The sequence below is a fragment of the Trachemys scripta genome, chromosome 3, assembly GCF_013100865.1.
Source record: "Trachemys scripta elegans isolate TJP31775 chromosome 3, CAS_Tse_1.0, whole genome shotgun sequence".
Lineage (NCBI taxonomy): Eukaryota > Metazoa > Chordata > Testudines > Emydidae > Trachemys > Trachemys scripta.
In genome coordinates, this window is record NC_048300.1 from 114,297,812 (window position 1) to 114,317,295 (window position 19,484).

General features: G+C 40.7%; 1 pseudogene; it reads left to right on the forward strand.

Moving 5' to 3' along the window:
* Window positions 1-14,481: 14,481 nt before the first annotated feature.
* Window positions 14,482-14,865, forward strand: LOC117874983 (annotated as a pseudogene).
* The last annotated feature ends 4,619 nt before the right edge of the window (window positions 14,866-19,484 follow it).

Below are 19,484 nucleotides of genomic sequence, written 5' to 3' on the forward strand. Positions count from 1 at the left end.
TTGCGTTTAGCTGTCTCTCTGGTCAAGTGCTCACAGCAGTGTTACAAAAGCGACAGTGTTGGCTGGCTAACACTAACTAAACAGAAGGCATAAAGAGAAGAGAGCAGGTGGTGAAGAAAAGTGGTACGTGAGGGAAAGCATCAGAGAAGGATGCAAGTCTTACATTCCAGGTGGTGTTAAGGATTTAGCCGGAGCCGGTGGAGGTCACAATGTCATCCGAGTCCTTCTCTCTGGCCCAGTAATGTCAGGACATCGTTCAGGATCAGGACAGTGGAGGTCCAATGGTGTCCTCATGGACCCTAGGGTCCTAGCAGACCATGAGATTGTGAGTCATAATTGGTAAAGCTTGCTCCTTTCAGTTCACCCATTCTCCAGGGCATTTTGATCCTCCCTCCTTAAAATTTTTAAGGACTCCAAAAGGGAGCAATCAGAGGAATAGTCCATCCCTCATTATTTTGTCCACCATTAAGGCCTAATTTCCTACACACCAATTTTAGTCCATTAATTTCTGAGTCCATTCTCTTGTTACCCAAGACAGCTCAATACATTCTTTGGCTATTTTCAGTAGACTTTTTCAGACGAATTCAGTCTGTCTCTTTTTCACACCCTTTCTATCAACATTCTCTGTACTGTAACATTTTATGAACTTTCACCCACTTTCCCACTCAGAATTCAGCTCAAAATTGGGGTAGAACTGCTAGACACCAATTATTACAATAAACCATTCATATATAATGAGACCAAGTAAGGTGTTAAATAGTAGTACTTGTTTTTCCTCTCCTACTGAGGTTGTATTACCTATATTACTGTTCCTTTTGGTGAACAAAGGATACCAAGGTGGAAGGAACCAAAAGATACAGTGCTAATTAAAATATTCAAAGTAATTTTTTCAAGTATAAAATAGCTGCTCTAAAAAGTGTGAAATAGACAAAACCCATGATTTAGTGCTACAGTATATAGTTTTTATTGTACGTGTTTGGCATAACCAGTATAATTCATTACTGGATTTACTTCTTGTGAATAAGTCAGCTATCCTGTACTCCTGGCAATAAAAAGTTTCCTCATGTATGCACAAAAAAGCAGCAGCAGCTATATGAAGAACCTCCAACACAAATACCTAATAAGTGTGTTGGTTATTATTTTGAAAAGCATTTTCAACAGTGGTCTGTATATCAAATTCAGAGATACACACCTGTACTTTAAGTGGCATGAGTTACAGTTGGGCTTCTAGGCTGTGATGCAGATGTAACCATGAGGAAAATTACTGGAATAGAGATTACAAAAAACCCCACTGATTAGTTTATTAATCATAGATATCCATTTCACATTATACAGTCAAAGGCTACTATGGCATCTGGAAATAATCTGTCAATGTCAGTTTAATGACAAACTAAATTGAGTTACCTTTGTTGATTTTCTGTTACACCAGCTCCAAATGGCCATCAAAGAAAAATCCCCATTAACTGCTAATTCAGAATGACTCTAGAAAGCAATTCCTTAAGCCTCCTATGGTATCTTTCCAGCAACCTCATTTCTACAAGAGGTTGGGGAGGAAATGTATTAAACTAGCTCATCAATCCTGGTTCCAACCACTGTAGTACACTTAAGAGACTACCATATCGAGAGGCTTTTTTGGGCGGTTCTATAGAGAAAACCTTGGAATGATTAACTATTAGAGGAACAAATTAGTATGCTACGACCATATATGTGAGGTCTCCCTTTCTGCTTATCAACACCAACATGCAAAGCCATATTTGAACAACTTGCAGCTTGACATTCAGATTCAAATTATGACACATTCATTTATTTACAGGGAAGTTAAAATAATCAGGGACCCATAAGAAGAGCCACATCATTTGTTAAAATAACAGAAACAGACTTTATAAAAATCAAGATAATTGAAATATCAGGAATCGAGTCTGGGATCTTCAAAGGGCCCTAAAGATGTTAGGCACTCAATGCCAACTGAACGCTTATATTTTTCCAACCCACATGTTCATCAACTTCCAGACACTACTTCAACTGTTGGATAGAGCATCATTTGCCTCCTACTTTCTTTACCAAGTGGTTAAAGCTGTAACTTTCCCCTCTATTTGGCACTGGTGAGGCCACATCTGCAGTATTGCATCTAGTTTTGGGCCCCCCACTACAGAAAGGATGTGGACAAATTGGAGAGAGTCCAACAGAGGGCAACAATCAGGTGGCTGGGGCATATGGACTTACGAGGAGAGGCTGATGGAACCTGGCTTGTTTAGTCTGCAGAAGAATCGGGGGATTTGATAGCAGCTTTCAACTACCTGAAGGGGGGTTCCAAAGAGGATGGAGCTCAGCTGTTCTCTGTGGTGGCAGATGACAGAACAAGGAGAAATGGTCTCAAGTTGCAGTGGGGGAGGTCTAGGTTAGATATTAGGAAACACTATTTCACTAGGAGGGTAGTGAAGCACTGGAATGGGTAACCAAGGGAGGTGGTGGAATCTCCATCCTTAGAGGTTTTTAAGGCCCGGCTTGACAAAGTCCTGGCTGGGATGATTTAGTTGGTGTTGGCCCTGATTTGAGCAGGGGGCTGGACTAGATGACCTCCTGAGGTCTCTTCCAACCCTAATCTTCTATGATTCTGTGAAAACATTCTAGTCGTTTGGTATGAGACAGTGCATCTTTTTCCTGTGTAACTATGCGCTGTAGGCCAGAAATGATCATGGTCTATTATGTCTTATTAGTAAAACTGGCCAAAAATGGAATTTCTGTGCCACAGGAAATTCCAAGATTTTGACATCTGGTTTTGTCCCAAATCTTAATAAAGTGTTAAAATGTTGGAATTTTTTGGAAAACAAAATAGTCCAAAATATTTGGCTTTGACTTTATCGAAACAGTTCATTTCAAGTTTGTTTAATTTATATATTACATATAAATAACAAAAGCAAAAATAAAATGTTTTGACCTTATCAAAATGAAAATTCAACCTTCTGAAAATGAAATGTTTTGATAATTTCCCATTGAAAAATTAAACAAAATCAATATGTTCCAGAGGAAAGTTTGGATTTAATCAAATCAGCACTCCGATGGAAAAACTGTTCCATCAAGAAAATTTTCAACCATCTCTACTTATTAGTATTTTGACATCTTACTGAATGCACTGTATACTTCCAGAACGAATTGCATGACTAGTTTCCTATGTGTAGACCTCAGTATATTGAATCTGACTTTTAATACCATTATAGTGGTGGTGATAATACTTAGGCTTCACGTATTCCAAACTGATATATCAAAAATACCACAGACCTTCTAACACATCACACTACAATGTCATTCACAGAAATGTGGCTTCCAAATGATTTTTTTTAAACAATGATGAACAACCTTACATTGGCCCAGTTGGTACAGTAGTAGTGCCCTGTTGTCACAATACATTACCCAGTAGATATTAAGTAAAATGGAATAAATGTGTAACAGGTCACCTTATGATTGAGACAGATGTGGAGCTGCTATGTAATAATAAATGAATACTATATGGTGGCCTGATTATTGGAATGTTTACTGTCTGACTTTACTAGGTTAAATCCACATGGTTGTTGGAAAAACAAGGGGGAAGCAAGACAATGGCTCAAGATAAGCCACATATAGTAAAGACTTCAGGTCTGTTAAGAGACAATGTCCAACCAACTAGATGTGAAGATTCTACTTTTCAGCTCCAGGCATGCCATAAAACTTGTTTTGCATTGCAGGGTCCAAAAGATCAAAAGGATATCTGGCTGGGTAAAAAGTAACTCCCTCCTTAAAGGTGTAGCTGTTGTGATTATGAGGCAGCTATTCAGACTGACACAAGCACCTGCTGCATATCTGAGGAAGTTAGGCCTTCCTGGGCTATCATTAGGGGATGGGAATCCCATAGGTAAGTTAGATGTATGTAAACTGTTTGTTGTTTTAAAATTCTTTTCTCTGAATACTTTATTCCTTCTGTTAACATTAAATGGCACATTGGTTTTAAGAAGGCTTTCTGGTCACTATATTCCTTACTGGTCACAGTGGGGAAGAAGGAAAAAAAACTGCAAGATGCTGAACCCCAGTTGGACCTGCTGATAAGTATGGTTGATACACAAGGTACTGTAGCCTATGGCCCAGCCTAAGAGTGGGACAATTGTGGAATTCCATCCAGGGATAGGTAAAGACACAAGGTCTGACACCTGAGGGGGTACACTCAAACTAGAAAGGGGACAGAGACAAAGCTAGCCCTGCAACTATGACAATGGGGTACAACACATTTCAGAGTAACTGATAAATTATCTCCTATAATCAGTGTGTGTGTGCTACCTACATCTCACTTTGACTAACAAAGAAATACTCTGAATATTTTTCTACTGAAAGCCAATCACTCTTTTATCATTTCAGAACATTTGCAGAGAGACTGTAAAAATGGAACATTCATATCAATGAATCCCCAAAGAAAAGATCATGCTTCCTGCCATTTATATAAACAAATACAAAGTGGTTAATCTAGCTAGACTGCACTCTTCACAAATTCTCAGTATGCTGCCTTTATATTTAAGGATTGCAAAGGATTTGATTTTATAAATTGTAGAGCTGATTCTCACTTACATCCATTGTATTCCAATGTAGCTCCATGGAGTTAGTGTAATACGTGCTTACAGAAATCAAAGCAAGTAATAACTCCAGCACAGACCCGCCAGGCTAAAATGTCCTACTTATCCCACCAATCAGATTCAACAACATAATATTAAAAAAGGTCAATAATTTAGCACCAAAATAAGAACACAAGACCACCTATTGGTGGAAGAGCTGTCTACACTAATCATTACATTACTTCTGATTTACTCTGATGTATATGAGAGGTGAGTCAGGCCCAGTATGCCTATTGATTATTATAATTTAACACTAAAACTGAAGTAGTGCCCAAAGTCCCATATAATACAACAGTTCAAGGAACACATTTTATGTATAAGGGCAATTTGACCACTCTTGGCTCTGACTGTATTGACCCCCCCGCCATCTCTGCTTTCTCTGCTGATGACAGCCTCATGAACCCATTTGTCCTCTTCTCAAACAACTTTCTATGCCTCATTCCACACTACCCCTCAAACATAGAATGTCTTTCCCTTGAACTAATCCACTTCATCCTAGTCTCTTTCAGAATCCTCATCAAGCTTCCATTAGCTGTGACACTTACAGGAAACCATCTAATTCATAATGAATACATTTTAACTGATGGGGGAGGTGTCAGATTTTGGTTTGAAGGAAGTAATGAAGGTTGGAGATGAAGAGCTGGGTAAGCATTTTGGCTGTATGAACAGAAATTATGAAGGAAGAAATAGCAAAAGTTGAATGCATGCTGGATATGCTTGGCAAGCAAGAGAGGGTGGAGTTGAAGCCTAGTTTAATGGCTTGGGTGACAGTCAGGAAGTTTAGGGGATGTTCATTTCAGGTGCCGTGAGCAGTACACCAGTCAAAGACATTGAAGAGAAGAGCTAAACCGAAATAATGCATCGTAAGACAAATTAGGGACAAATAATATCAGTTGTTATGGATGCATCCAAGGCTATGTTTACACTTTGGTAGCATGTAGAGTACAGGCACTATGAGTGTAGCTACATGCCACAGTAAAAGGCAGGCTGAGACCACATTTGTCACTGCAGTGCATAGCTACGTGACTCAGGGAAAGGCTCTAGCGGGGGGGGGGGGGGAGGGGAGGAGGAGGAAGCAGAGGGGAAAGGCTCCAGAAGGAGCTGCTGGAATCTTTCCCCACTGCATCTCCCTTCCACTCTATCTTAACTACCATCCTCTTCCAGTTTGACCATCTGTCTATCACACTTTCCACACTCCTACCCTGATCCTGTAAAAGACTGGAACGGTTGCTAAATACAATCTGGAATCTGATCTGCATTTCTTTCTCCTTGAACTTTCTATTACTATAACTCTTTTTTGTCCATCTTTGTGATTTTGAGTTTAAGTTGTAATGTGGCTAATAAAAGATAATGATCTGAGCCCACATCAGTGCCTCTGACTCTGACCTCCCTCAAAGCAGCTATGCACAAATAGTCTATCTGGTTGACAGTCACATTGTCTAGTGATTTCCATGTGACTCCGTGAATTCTCTTGTGCTGGAAGAGACTGCCTCATATCTTTAGGGTGGTTGCACCACAGAGATTGAAGACCTGTTCACCATTATCAGTTTGAATGCTGTTCATTGCTGTTCCCATGAGTCCTTCAGTCAGAGTTGTTGCCAACTTGTGCACTGAAGTGACCTATCATTAACTTGATGTCATGGTTAGGTACATCATCCAATATTTGCTGCATCTGCTTATAGACTATACCCTGGTCACTGTAATCTGCAGCATTTGTTGAGGGATATACTTGGATTACTGTACACTTGACATGCCTTGTTTGCATCCTGGCTGATTGTATTCTGTCATTCATTGGCTCCCAAGGTGGCATGGGCTTTGCTATTATATTATCCAACATAATTCCTACAGCTCTTCTGTATCTTCCTCTCCTGCGTATAAGATTGTAGTACCCTCACACACTCTTGCCGCTTGTCTCACTGATGCCAAATATATTCAGATGGTATGTATCCTGTGCCAGCTGCCCGGTACTATATAAAGTAGGTACATTCCACATGCCTACTCTTGTTACATATTAGATTCAAGGTCTTGAGATTTCAGCTTCCTTTTGGCTTTTGGTGAGATCTGATATGCATGGGTTTTGAGCTCCATCTGCACCTACCATTCCCAAGTTTGGCATTAAGTGAACTTTTTCACTTGCAGTAAGGTTTTACCTTAGTGGGTCACAAACACAACTGCAGAACTCCTCCTTTTTTTAATCTGGGCTTGGAACCAGCACTGTTGCTAACTGTGGCAGAATTATATTACTGGCCAAGAAAAATACATGAGTAAGCATACTGACCTTCAAAACAATTGGAATCTTCTTAAGATATTTATATTAATCTTATTCCCCCTGCCCCCAATTCCCCTTTCTCTGCTGGAGAGGATAAAGACACAGGATTTACGACTTTTGAAAAAGTAGGAGTCAGGTTTTTTTTTTAAATCTAGATAACCCCTTCTTGCCCAGAAGAACCATTGTGAAAAGTGAAGTACAGTATACTCCCAGTTGTCAGAATAAGGAGGGACACAGATTTAGTTCAGATAATCAGGATTTCAGATAAACAAGGGTGCAGGAGCCATCAAGACATTCAGCAGCAGTGTGACCTCCCCTGCAGCCAGTGGATCACCACCATCCTCCTCCTCGCAGTCCTGGCCAGGGGCCTCTGTTTTATTACCCAAACCTCTGCATTATCCATATTCCTTCCTTGCCCCCAGCATGAGATACATGCCCTCAGTGACAAGGAAGAGATTCAGATAATGCAGAGGTTCAAATAATAGTGTTTTGAATAAACAGGAGCATACTGTACTGGTAACTGCATTACAGACTGACCCAGCATGCCCCTTGCAAGCAGGCATGGTATTGCGGGTGAGCACTTACTTGATTTTTCCCTCACCCAGGATATCAACCAGTCCAGACAAACCATTAAATGCTAAAGAGCCTAGCTTTTGGAAGGCCTCATTCATTAACAGAAAAGCCAACACAGAACATCAATAAGATTTTCACCCCAACATCTCAAATGTTGGATCAGGTCATTCTTAGTCCATCTGTCCCCCACTTGAGTCCAGTACTCACCTTTACCCTGACTGTACCTCGGGGGTTCTCTTGGCTTCAGTCTCTGCCCCCTGTATAAGGCCTCTTGCCCCTACCAGAGTAAAATGCTTCTATAGAGTCAGGGGACCAGGAAGGTCAGTCCACTGCAAATCTTCTTCAGGGACAGTGGATGATCCTTGCCAGGACAGGCTTCCAGACAGTGTATGACCCCTTGTATGCCTGCTGACTGTAGTCCTCCCTATTGGAGCCTCCCCTCTCTAGGAGCACCCCTGAAGAGCTCACCTTCTATGCTACCTGCTTAGGCCTCTCATAGGAGCTCCTCTCTACAGAAGCATCCTCTCTCCCTTTGGACTTCCCCTCTAACTGTGCTAGGGTAACCTTTATTAGGTCCAGGTGCTCATTTACTAATCAGACACCTGGTGCCCAATCACCTGCAGTGCAAGGGAAAGAACCCCGGTTAGTCATGCTCAGTGCCTGGGGGGTGATTAACTAATTGCTTCCTGGTAGGAGGAGATGGAGCTAGGCCTTATAAGTAGACCGAGGGAACACAGTTGGTGGGAAATTGCAGAGGAGATACATATCTTTGGTGGACAGGAGACCTGGGATAGGATTTTCCTGATAGGAAATGTAACTTTAGCACCCTCATGGTCAAGATGGAGTCTGCTCTGCAGACAGCTCTGGCCAAGAGAAAGCGTGTGCAGGAACGCAGCAGGGAAAGTCCCTTCCACCCGAGGGGCACCTGTTCCAAACCCCCCAGAGTGAATGAACACACACACCCCAGAAATGTACAATGAATATAGGAAAGGGAAATATTTATTTACAGAGGGATGAAAGGAGAAAAACAACAGGGGGAATTATGATAGCTGTAAAACAGGGTTGCATTCAACACAAGGCCCAACAGGCCCCGTGGTACCACAGTCTGAAAGGGCAGACACCGAGCATAGGGTTGCCATGTGTCTGGTTTTCGACCAGAATGCCCAGTCGAAAAGGGACCCTGGTGGCTCTGGTCAGCACTGCCGACTGAGCTCTTAAAAGTCTAGTCAGCAGTGCTGTAGATCTAAGGCAGGCTAATCCTTACCTATCCTGGCACTGTACTGCACCCTGGAAGCGGACAGTAGGTCCAGCTCCTAGGCAGGGGGGCCACAGGGCTCCACACACTGCCTCCGCCCCAACCACTGGCTCCGCACCCTCATTGGCTGGGAACCACGGCCAATGGGAGCTGGGGTGGTGGCGCCTGTGGGCGAGAGCAGTGTGCAGAGCCTCCTGGCCCCCTTGCTTAGAAGCCAGACCTGCTGCTGGCTGCTTCCGGGGCACAGCGCGGAGCCAGGACAGGAAGGGAGCCTGCCTTAGCCTTGTTGCGCCACTGAGTGGGAGCTGCCTAAGGTAAGCCCGCACCCCAACCTCTAGCTCCAACCCCATCCCAGCCCTGAGTCCCCCTCAACCCAGAGGCCCCTCCTGCACCCCAAACCCGATTCCCAGCCCCACCCCAGAGTGCACACCCCCAGCCAGAGCCTGTACTTCCTCCTGCACCTCCAGCCCAGAGCCTGTACTCCCTCCTGCACCCCATCCCCTGCCTCAACCCACAGCCCCCTCCTGCATCCTGACTTCTCATTTCTGGCTCCACCCTGGAGCCTGCAGCCCCAGTTAGAGCCCACACCATATACCACACCCCAACCCCCTGCCCAGTGAAAGTGAGTGAGGGTGGGAGAGAGCGAGCCACTGAGGGAGGGAGAATGTAGTGAGTGGGGCCTTGGGGAAGGAGTGGGCTAGGGTGTTCGATTTGGTGTGATTAGAAAGTTGGCACCCCAGACCGAGTAATGTGTCTTCACACAGAGTTCAGAAGTCCTGGGCAAAGGGACTGATAGCCTAAATGCAGAACAGCCTAGATGTTTTCTTAACTCATCCAGCTTGGCGCAAACTGGGGAAACTCTGAATATGGAAACTGAAATGAAGACAATTGCCTGTGGACTTCCTTGGGGTTATTTTCATTGAATAAATAGACTTCTGAATGCTGTTAATTTTGCATTGGAGAATTACTCTGTGCTGTTTAAAAATATGTAACAGTAATATACAATATAAGTTAAAATATCAGAAATAGAAATATAATGCATAGAAGTTAGAGAAAAAGGATGTATACATTGTCTCCCTGTAGTCTAGTCTCCTGCCTATCTAGGCTTGTTATCTACAGTGTACTTCTAGGTAGTGCCCACTTCAGGCACACAGGACTTGATCCAAAGCCCATTGCAGTCAATTGGATGACTCTCATTGACTTCAGTGATCTTTAGATATGGCCCTCAATATACTAGAAAGCAAATTAGAATGCCCATCATTCTCACAAGTGTCTTAAGTCATCGTGCCCCAACTCATTTAGATTTTTTCTTTTAAACTTTTCTTATAACAAACCAAACAAATTCTGGGTGCTGACATGTAAAACAAGTACAAAAGTACTATACATTCCCAGTGTAGCAAAATTTGACATTTTGCAAAAAATGAAGTTCTATGTAGCCATTCCTGTTGGTATGGTGATAGCGTTCATTTGCTGGGTGTATGATGCATATGCTTACATATTGCCTTAAGATCAAGTGAAATCTCCAGGATCATGTTAATTCCAGTTTTAGTACCATGCCAAAGTTTGAAACAATAGGGAATGACTAAAACATACGCACAAGTGTGGCTTCTTTGCCCTCACACCTCTAACATCGATCATTGGAGAGTAGCTTTAATTTGGTAAAGTCTTTGGGGTGACCAGTGCATCCTAACAATTGTTTTTTTTTATTGAATGAGATATAATTGGATGTGTGAGGTCACTTCCTTAATCTCTCGTATTGCTCTGTTCCTCTGTGGGGATGAGAAATTTATTGCCAATCCATCGTTCCATTTTTACACATTATATCTATATTAACTCTTTCCTGAGCCATCAGGCACTTAAAAGGTGCAGCTTCCACTCTGAGAAAATATGTTCTCAATGTCCTTTGGATGTGCATTCTTTAGCTAATATACAGACTGAAGAATTATTGTAGATTAATGAGTATTATTAGCCAAAATTGAATTTAGAAAGCAAATGAGAAATTACTCAGAGCAAAATAAGGATGGTTAGATGATAGTGTTCACCAAATTAAAAAAAAATCTACATGGGATGTTACAATTTATCAAGAGATAATAATTCAAATCAATTAACTCAAGATCTAACTACGTCTTATTGGAAAGAGTAGTTTTATCTTACTTCTATATTCATATGGTGGTGATTTTAGTGCCAACATGAAACGATAGATTCCTTAAATATAGGTTATTTATTTTGAATCAGGCTTATAAGCCAATGGCAGTTCAACCAAACAATTCTAAAAGTTAGAACTTAGAAATGTAGACAAGTTACTTAATACCTAATAACATAATTTCAGCTCAAAATTACCTTGACCGCGTTGTCTCTTCTCAATATCCAGCCAGAAAATAAGATATCTCCTTTATGAATTCTTCAAATTTTGTCCCTGGAATATGTGGATATCTTTGTGCAAAACATCTTGTGCCATATACAGCTAGTTGGGAATTTTTCATCAAGTTTTTCCATCAGAAAATGTTAAGTTATCAAAATCTAAACCTTCCATGGTACATATCAATTATGACTACATTTCAGCGGAAACCTGCCTGGTTTACTGCCAGCTCACCTGCCTGTCTGGCACATCGTCAGCCCATCTGGGGAGAATCTTGGGAGCTAGTGCTCCCCAGCTGCTTGGTAGCCTCATGAGTAGGGAACTTGTACCTCCTTGACAGCCTCCCAGCTAAGACTGGAGGAGGCTGGTGAAACTGGTGAGCTGCCAAGGAGCTGTGGCTATGAGGGCTCCTGGCTCCCCAACAGTCATAAGAATGGCCATACTGGGTCAGACCAAAGGTCCATCCAGCCCAGTATCCTGTCTTCCGACAGTGGCCAGTGCCAGGTGCCCCAAAGGGAGCGAACCTAACAGGTAATGATCAAATGATCTCCCTCCGGCCATCCATCTCCACCCTCTGACAAACAGAAGCTAGGGACACCATTCCTTACCCATCCTGGCTAATAGCCATTAATGGCCTTAACCTCCATGAATTTATCTAGTTCTCTTTTAAACCCTGTTATAGTCCTAGCCTTCACAACCTCCTCAGGCAAGGAGTTCCACAGGTTGACTGTGTACTGTGTGAAGAAGAACTTCCTTTTATTTGTTTTACACCTGATGCCCATTAATTTCATTTTGTGGCCCCTAGTTCTTATATTGTGGGGAAAAGTAAATAACTTTTCCTTATTCACTTTCTCCACACCACTCATGATTTTATATATCTCTATCATATCCCCCCTTAGTCTCCTCTTTTGAAAGCTGGAAAGTCCTAGCCTCTTTAATCTCTCCTCACATGGGACCCGTTCCTGGGAACACTGGTTTCCAAGGCCCCAGGCTTCTCAAGTTAGTAGTTCATTATAGTGCAAAATTAAAAAATTTGACTCATTTGTTCAGTCCATCACCAGTGTGATGTAATAGATAATGAAATAATACAAAACAGCTGTAGACACCTCTGAACCAGTACTTGGTTCTCCCTTACACTTCAGATGTAGTTTAGTAGGATCACTTTGTAAGTTAAGTTGTCTCTGGTTAATTGTCAGGTTTTAAATTTAAATCAGCTTCTGTACATTTAAATTAGCTATCCTCCAGTCATCTGGTACAGAAGCTGATGTGACACCAATTTTTAAAAAGGGCTCCAGAGGTGATCCCAGCAATTACAGGCCTGTAAGCCTGACTTCAGTACTGGGCAAACTGGTTGAAACTATAATAAAGAAAAATATTGTCAGACATATAGATGAACATAATTTGTTGAGGAAGAGTCAACGTGGTTTTTATAAAGGGAAATCATGCCTCACCAATCTCCTAGAATTCTTTGAGGGGGTCAAAAAGCATGTGGACCATGCCAGTGGATATAGTATACTTAGATTTTCAGAAAGCCTTTGACAAGGTCCCTCGCCAAAGGCTCTTACGCAAAGTAAGCTGCCACAGGATAAGAGGGAAGGTGCTCTCATGGATTGGTAACTGGCTAAAAGATAGGAAACAAAGGGTAGATATAATGGTCAGTTTTCAGAATGGAGAGAGGTAAATAGTGGTGCCCCCCTGCCCAGTGCTCTGTTCTGGGACCAGTCCTATTCAACATATTCATAAATGATCTGGAAAAAGAGGTAAACAGTGAGGTGGCAAAATTTGCAGATGATACAAAATTACTAAAGATAGTTAAAACCCAGGCAGACTGCGAAGAGCTACAAAAGGATCTCTCAAAACTGGGTATCTGGGCAACAAAATGGCAGATGAAGTTTAATGTTGATAAATGCAAAGTAATGCACATTGGAAAGCATGATCCCAACTATACATATAAAATGATGGGGTCTAAATTAGCTGTTACCACTCAAGAAAGAGATCTTGGAGTCATTGTGGATAGTTCTCTGAAATCATCCACTCAATGTGCAGCGGCAGTCAAAAAAGCAAACAGAATGCTGGGAATAATTAAGAAAGGGATAGATAAGGACAGAAAATATCATGTTGCCTCTATATAAATCCATGGTACGCCCACATCTTGAATTCTGTGTTCAGATGTGGTTGCCCCATCTTAAAAAAGATAGATTGGAGTTGGAAGAGGTTCAGAAAAGGACAACAAAAATTATGGGGTATGGAACGGCTTCCGAATGAGGAACGATTAATAAGACTGGGACTTTTCATCTTGGAAAAGCAATGGCTAAGGGGAGATATGACTGAGGTCTATAAAATCATGACTGGTATAGAGAAAGCAGATAAGGAAGTGTTGTTTACTACTTCTCATAACACAAGACCTAGCAGTCACCAAATGAAATTAATAGGCAACAGGTTTAAAACAAATAAAAGGAAGTATTTCTTCACACAATGCACAGTCAACTCCTTCCAACACAGTGGAACTCCTTGCCAGAGGATGTTGTGAAGACCAAGACCATAACAGGGTTCCAAAAAGAACTGGATCAATTCATGGAGGATAGGTCCATCAATGGCTATTAGCCAGGATGGGCAGGAATGGTGTCCCTAGCCTTTGTTTGCCAGAAGCTGGGAATGAGCAATTGGAGATGGATTACTTGATGATTACCTGCTCTTTTCTTTCCTTCTGGGGTACCTGGTACTGGCCATTATCGGCAGACAGGATACTGGGCTAGAGGGACCTTTGGTCTGACCCAGTAGAACCATTCTTATGTTTTTATTGTCTGATTTGCAGTTGCACAGTGACATCTTAATTTATGAATTAATCCTACTTAAAAAAAAAAAAAAGAGGCAGTGGAATATCTTGTTGTTTCTGAAATGAAATATGCTCCTTAAGCTTCCAGGAAGCCTGGAAGCCCTGAGAACTGCTTTACGTTAGCTTCTTAAAATAATTGAAGGTAGCTTTTTCTTCAATACAAACAAATACCTTTTTGAATCCTTGTTAATGACTAGTTAGACACATATTTCTTATTAATCACACTTCTTTATAATCACACTTCTTTTTAAAATACAGGGCATTGTTGGAACTATTTTCAATACTCAGTGGTGAGTTTGACTTGGAAATGAATCTTCCTCAAGCTAAAGGGGTTTAATTACATAAGCTATTTATTAATTATTTAGATACATTGATAATTAAAAGCTGTTTCTTAAATGTTAATTTACACCCTTATATCCTTTTGTTTAGTCACTAATTCAATTATTCCTTCTCAGTAAGATCTGGATCTACTGTATTTCCATTGTGAATGTGTAGCCCTAAGGCATATAATGTAAACAAAAAGTGACCCATCAATGTGGAGGCAGGAGCAAGATGCCTCCTGTCACAGTGAAAGACATTAAGCAGCATAAGGGGCCCTGTCTGCTTTCCTCAGGAAGTCAGGTAAACTGAAGGTACTCAAGTGGGTGGATGTGGTCTAACTAAGTAAACACAAAGAGCTGGCCTCTTATGATGAGAACAGGTTCTATACCAGAGTAGCTTACACGGACCTCCACCTGTACCTCCGCAGTGGTGCCAGCGCAGAGTATGTGACCAAGATCTACAGAGGCTGCCATCGCAATAGTATGATGCCTAGCCACTTCAGCCGGGGCTCTGAGGGGCTCAAAATGGTGGAGGAGAATCAGGATGGCAGTCACACACTCACCTCTCAGGGACAGAATTGCTGGTCAGCTGGCAGCTGCAAAGAAGAAACATTAAAATGAATGTCAGATAATAAAAAATAACAGTTTAAAAAAGGGTTAGTGGTTAAGCCTATCATAGAATAGCAGGGTTGGAAGGGACCTCAGGAGGTCATCTAGTCCAACCCCCTGCTCAAAGCAGGACCAATCCCCAGCCTAGCTAGTAACATGTTCTAGTTACTCAACCTACAGCTCCTTTGTGTGAAATACTGAAACAGCATCTACTGTTTTTAAATTTTGAAAGGTTTAGTCCTTAATTACGCCAAAGATTCTGGGCTATGTGTGGCTGTATATAAGATTATTACTGTAATTTCCATGTCCTCTGTGTTGTGGACAGAATTGCCTTTAGCAGTATCACAGTGAATACTGCTTGCTTATTACTCGGCACTGTATTCCCCTGAGTTCAACGTCCAGGCAGGGGAGGGCTCTATAATCTCCAGTGTACAAGAGGGAAGTACACCAAGAGGTCAGGGGAGACCAGGCTGTGTGTGGGAAAGAGTAGCAGGCTAGAAATACTGTTACCGGAAGATTTGAACCCACCTCCTTTTAAATTTAAAACCCTTTATTTTCAATTTACCTGTTCCAGTATTAAAGGTTGTGGCCCACCCCATGGATTTTCCAGAGAAGGAAATCAAAGCCAGCTAACATTCCCCCTGAAGGACATGGATACAGCCCTCCGATCAAGAATAGGCAGCAAGCAGTAAATTCTTCAAAAACAAAAATAACATTTATTTAGACGTGAAAGACTACAATAAAGGAGAAGAGATAGAGGTAAAAATAAAATTAATAAAATAAAACAGTAAAGGTTACAGATACAATGTAAAAGAAATGGCACAATAAATAAAAACACAATACTATAATGAGTGAAGGACCCACTGCCGAATTTTCGCCAAAGATCCGGAGCGGAAGGACCCCCCCACTGCCGAATTTCTGCCAAGGGTGGCAAAATGCTGCCCCCCACATCCTGCCGCCCTAGGCGACTGCCTAGGATTGCCTAGTGGAAGCGCAGGCTCTGTACGGAGCATGCTACTAGAGGTGACTGATGTCACAGCACTCAGAGACATCCTAGAATGTGATTAGTTACAGTATATTTGTGTGTGTGTGTGCCTGAATATTCTCTTGGGCATGAACTCTAGGTATGTAGACCCCCCCCCACCACCACCACCACCCCTCATCTCCCAATAGCTTGACAGGTTCTTTCCTGATCTAAATGTTTCTCAACAGATTGGGGTCCTCTGCAGTCACATCCATTTTCTGTCTTGGAGGCCAACTAAACGGCCATTCCATGTTTTCCACCTTAACTGTAAATGGAAAACAAGCACTTTTACAGCATGAGCATCTAGTTGCAAAGAGGATTTCATAGTTCACAACATCTGGAAATTTATTCTGAATTACCCTATGTACAAATTCTAAACAATTACAATTTTCACCTTGGGACTTGGATGCTAATTGTAACACTGTAGTTAAATCCTCTTTTGCTGAAAAACAGCACACTAGTGCCCACTTTGGTGGCTTCTGCTTAAAAGACATCCTGTCAAAATCAATGGCCCTTAAAATTACTCAGTGTGATATGAAGGCAGTGTATTGGGCTGGATAGTAGCTAACTGGGCATCTTTTGAAGAAAGCAACAAAACCCTTGTGCTTTCAACATGACAAAGCAATGCTCATCTCTAGCAGAATGCCCTGAGTATGATGAATCAGTCCCATCTAGTGTAAAGCCAGGGATAAATGTGTCTCCAAGATCTTTTAGTGATTAGAGAAGTTTCATTAAATGTATGTTAGAAGATTTTAAAGTATGTAAATTAAATATCTATATGCACACAGGAAAAAACTAATTAAATGAAGTAATGGACAAGTGTGTTTTGCCTAACTGGGAAATCATTGCCTTTTGGGCTTTAAGGTGGGTTGTGAACTATTTTTTTTTAAACAGGGACATATACTGTTTAGGCTTAAGAAAACAAACACAAAAACACAAGTTATTTCCTCAGGTCAAGAGGACAAGTCCCACTTCATGGGTTGAAGTGACCTGGGAACTGCTGTCACAGGAGTTTCCTAATACATACAAACTGGTTGCTAGGTAGCTGAGCAGGGCCTGAAAGGATAGGTGGCAGACAGCTTTTGAAAAATACAAGGATTCTGTGACAAGGGGCAGGGAGGAACATTGGTTTTTAAATTGAAATCACAAGACAAAATAACATTTCTGTTCCTTTTTCAGCTGCTTCTCTCAAATTATTTAATTGCAAAAATACCTAAAGATTGCTGGAATTGTGACATCACTGCTAATGTGTCATTTGTGGAGGAGCAGGAAAGGAAGGTGGCGTTTTGTGACTGTTCCTGTTCCTGTTGTTCTGCCTACCAATAGCTCCTCTGCTCAGTTTCCCCCAAGTTATGGTAGACACATGGTTGGGCCACAAAATTGTATATTTCCTGCCAGTTGCTCCTCTGTTGTTACATTGCTATTAGGGCTGTCAATCACAGTTAACTCAAGCAATTCACTCAAAACAAATTAACTGTGATTAATCTCAATTTTAATTGCAGTGTTAAATAATATCAATTTAAATTTATAATAAATATTTTTGAATGTTTTTCTATCTTTTCAAATATATTGATTGTAATTACAATACAGAATACAAAGTTTATAATGCTTACTTTACATTATTATTTTTATTACAAATGTAATCAAATATAAATGTAAATAAACTTCTTTGTTGTAGTGATTGGCTGAACAAGAAGTAGAACTGAGTGGAGTTGTAAGCGCTAAAGTTTTACATTGTTTTATTTTTGAATGCAGTTATGTAAAACACAAATTCTATATTTGTAAGCTGCACGTTCATGATATAAAGAGATTGCACTACAGTACTTATATGAGGCAAATTGAAAAATACTATTTCTTTTATTTATCTTTGTTTCAGTGCAAATATTTGTAATAAAAATAATAATATAAAGTGAGTACCATACACTTTGTATTCTGTGTTATAATTGAACTCAATATATTTGAAAATATAGAAAACATCCAAAAATATTTAAATAAATGGTACTCTATTGTTTAACAGTGCAATTAAAACTGTAATTAATCACATTGTTTTTAATCTTTCGATTAATCACGATTATTTTTTAATCGTTTGATAGCCCTAATTGCTACTGGTAGCAAGTGACATTTGCCCAGTTGGGCTACCACTATATTTTCAAGTGATAAAAAAATAATTTGTTCCATTAGCCCTATTATTATTTATGTAGGGTGAAATGTAAAGCTCTAAATGGTGCTTTAGAGATGAACAAGGAGACAAGAGAGGCTGGGGTTTTCCAAGGGACATAAGGGATGACAAAGACAAAGGTGGGAAGGTGGACAGAATACAACAAAAACAAGTGAACAGTTAATGTTCCCATGATTTCTTTATGGGTTTTTTTTCTTCCTTCTCTAGGGTTTGAAAGCCTTATTATGATCACATATATGTAGGACTATCTGTTCTGTCCTGCTGTGTCACTCAACTACTATTATGTTATAGACATGATCAATGTAAGCCTGAAAGGGTGGCAATTTATGAATTTGTCAGAGTGCAGTTAGATTTTAAAGTGGAAATCTAATAAACTAGGTTAGCCAACACATAATAGAATTCAATGGGATAACCCCTTTGTATTGAGTCCAGGGAGAATTACCTTACTAGTTTAATGCTGGGTTCTTTTCAGGTCAACTTTTAACCTGAACAGTATTTCTCAGATCAGGCACTTGCTTATTCTTAACCAACCAACAATTCACCCATAACTCTATCAATATATAATCAACAGTTCACCACTCAAATGTAGACACAACTAATTAAGGCTCAGCAGTTATGGAAGAGGGTATGAAGACACTACTAGGCTTTGCATCTCTTGAGTGCAAATGGCAGAAGAATGGAATGAAGACATTTTAGAAAACTGTAAGCCTTTTCCTTTCTGAACCATGCAGGCCTTGCACAAGGTAATGTTCTTTCAAATATTATACTATTAAAGATTGCTTGGCTGGATGCAGAGTTTACATTTATTTTTCATTTGTTCTTTTTACACAAATTCCATGTGCATTGGTGGTCCTAGCTGTAAAGGATGAAGGCAGATCTTTCTCTTGGTCATTTCATTACCTCTGGGTAAGGGGTCAACAGAGTGCTGTGGAGAAGATTATCACCCTGCAGTGTTATGTTTTCCTCTCTCTCCTACAAAATACATCACATCCAATGGGCAGACTCAAGCATTCATGTGACTAGAACTCAATCACATAAACATTTGAAGAAAGCAAACACAAAAGGGCACTGAGAAAAGCCAAGGCAAGTCATTCTTTCCACTTACGCAACTACTTATGGATTTTATTTTTTGTAGAGTCACATTTGCCCAGCTTTATGGTAATGATAATTCAACAACTCCTCTTACTGATCTAAAAATTGGTATTTAACCAATTAAAATGGCTGATGATTGTGCCAGAGCTAACAGTTCAGATAGCAAAGGTAACTCAACAGCCAGCAACAACAAAAAAATATCCCATTACTTCACTGGAAAAATAAATTCAGTGGTCTGGCCAACAAAGAAAGAAAGAAGTGATGTAGTGGCTAAGATAACCCAAGCACCAGCTGGCAGTGCTCCCTGTGGGATTGTAATGATATTCAGTTT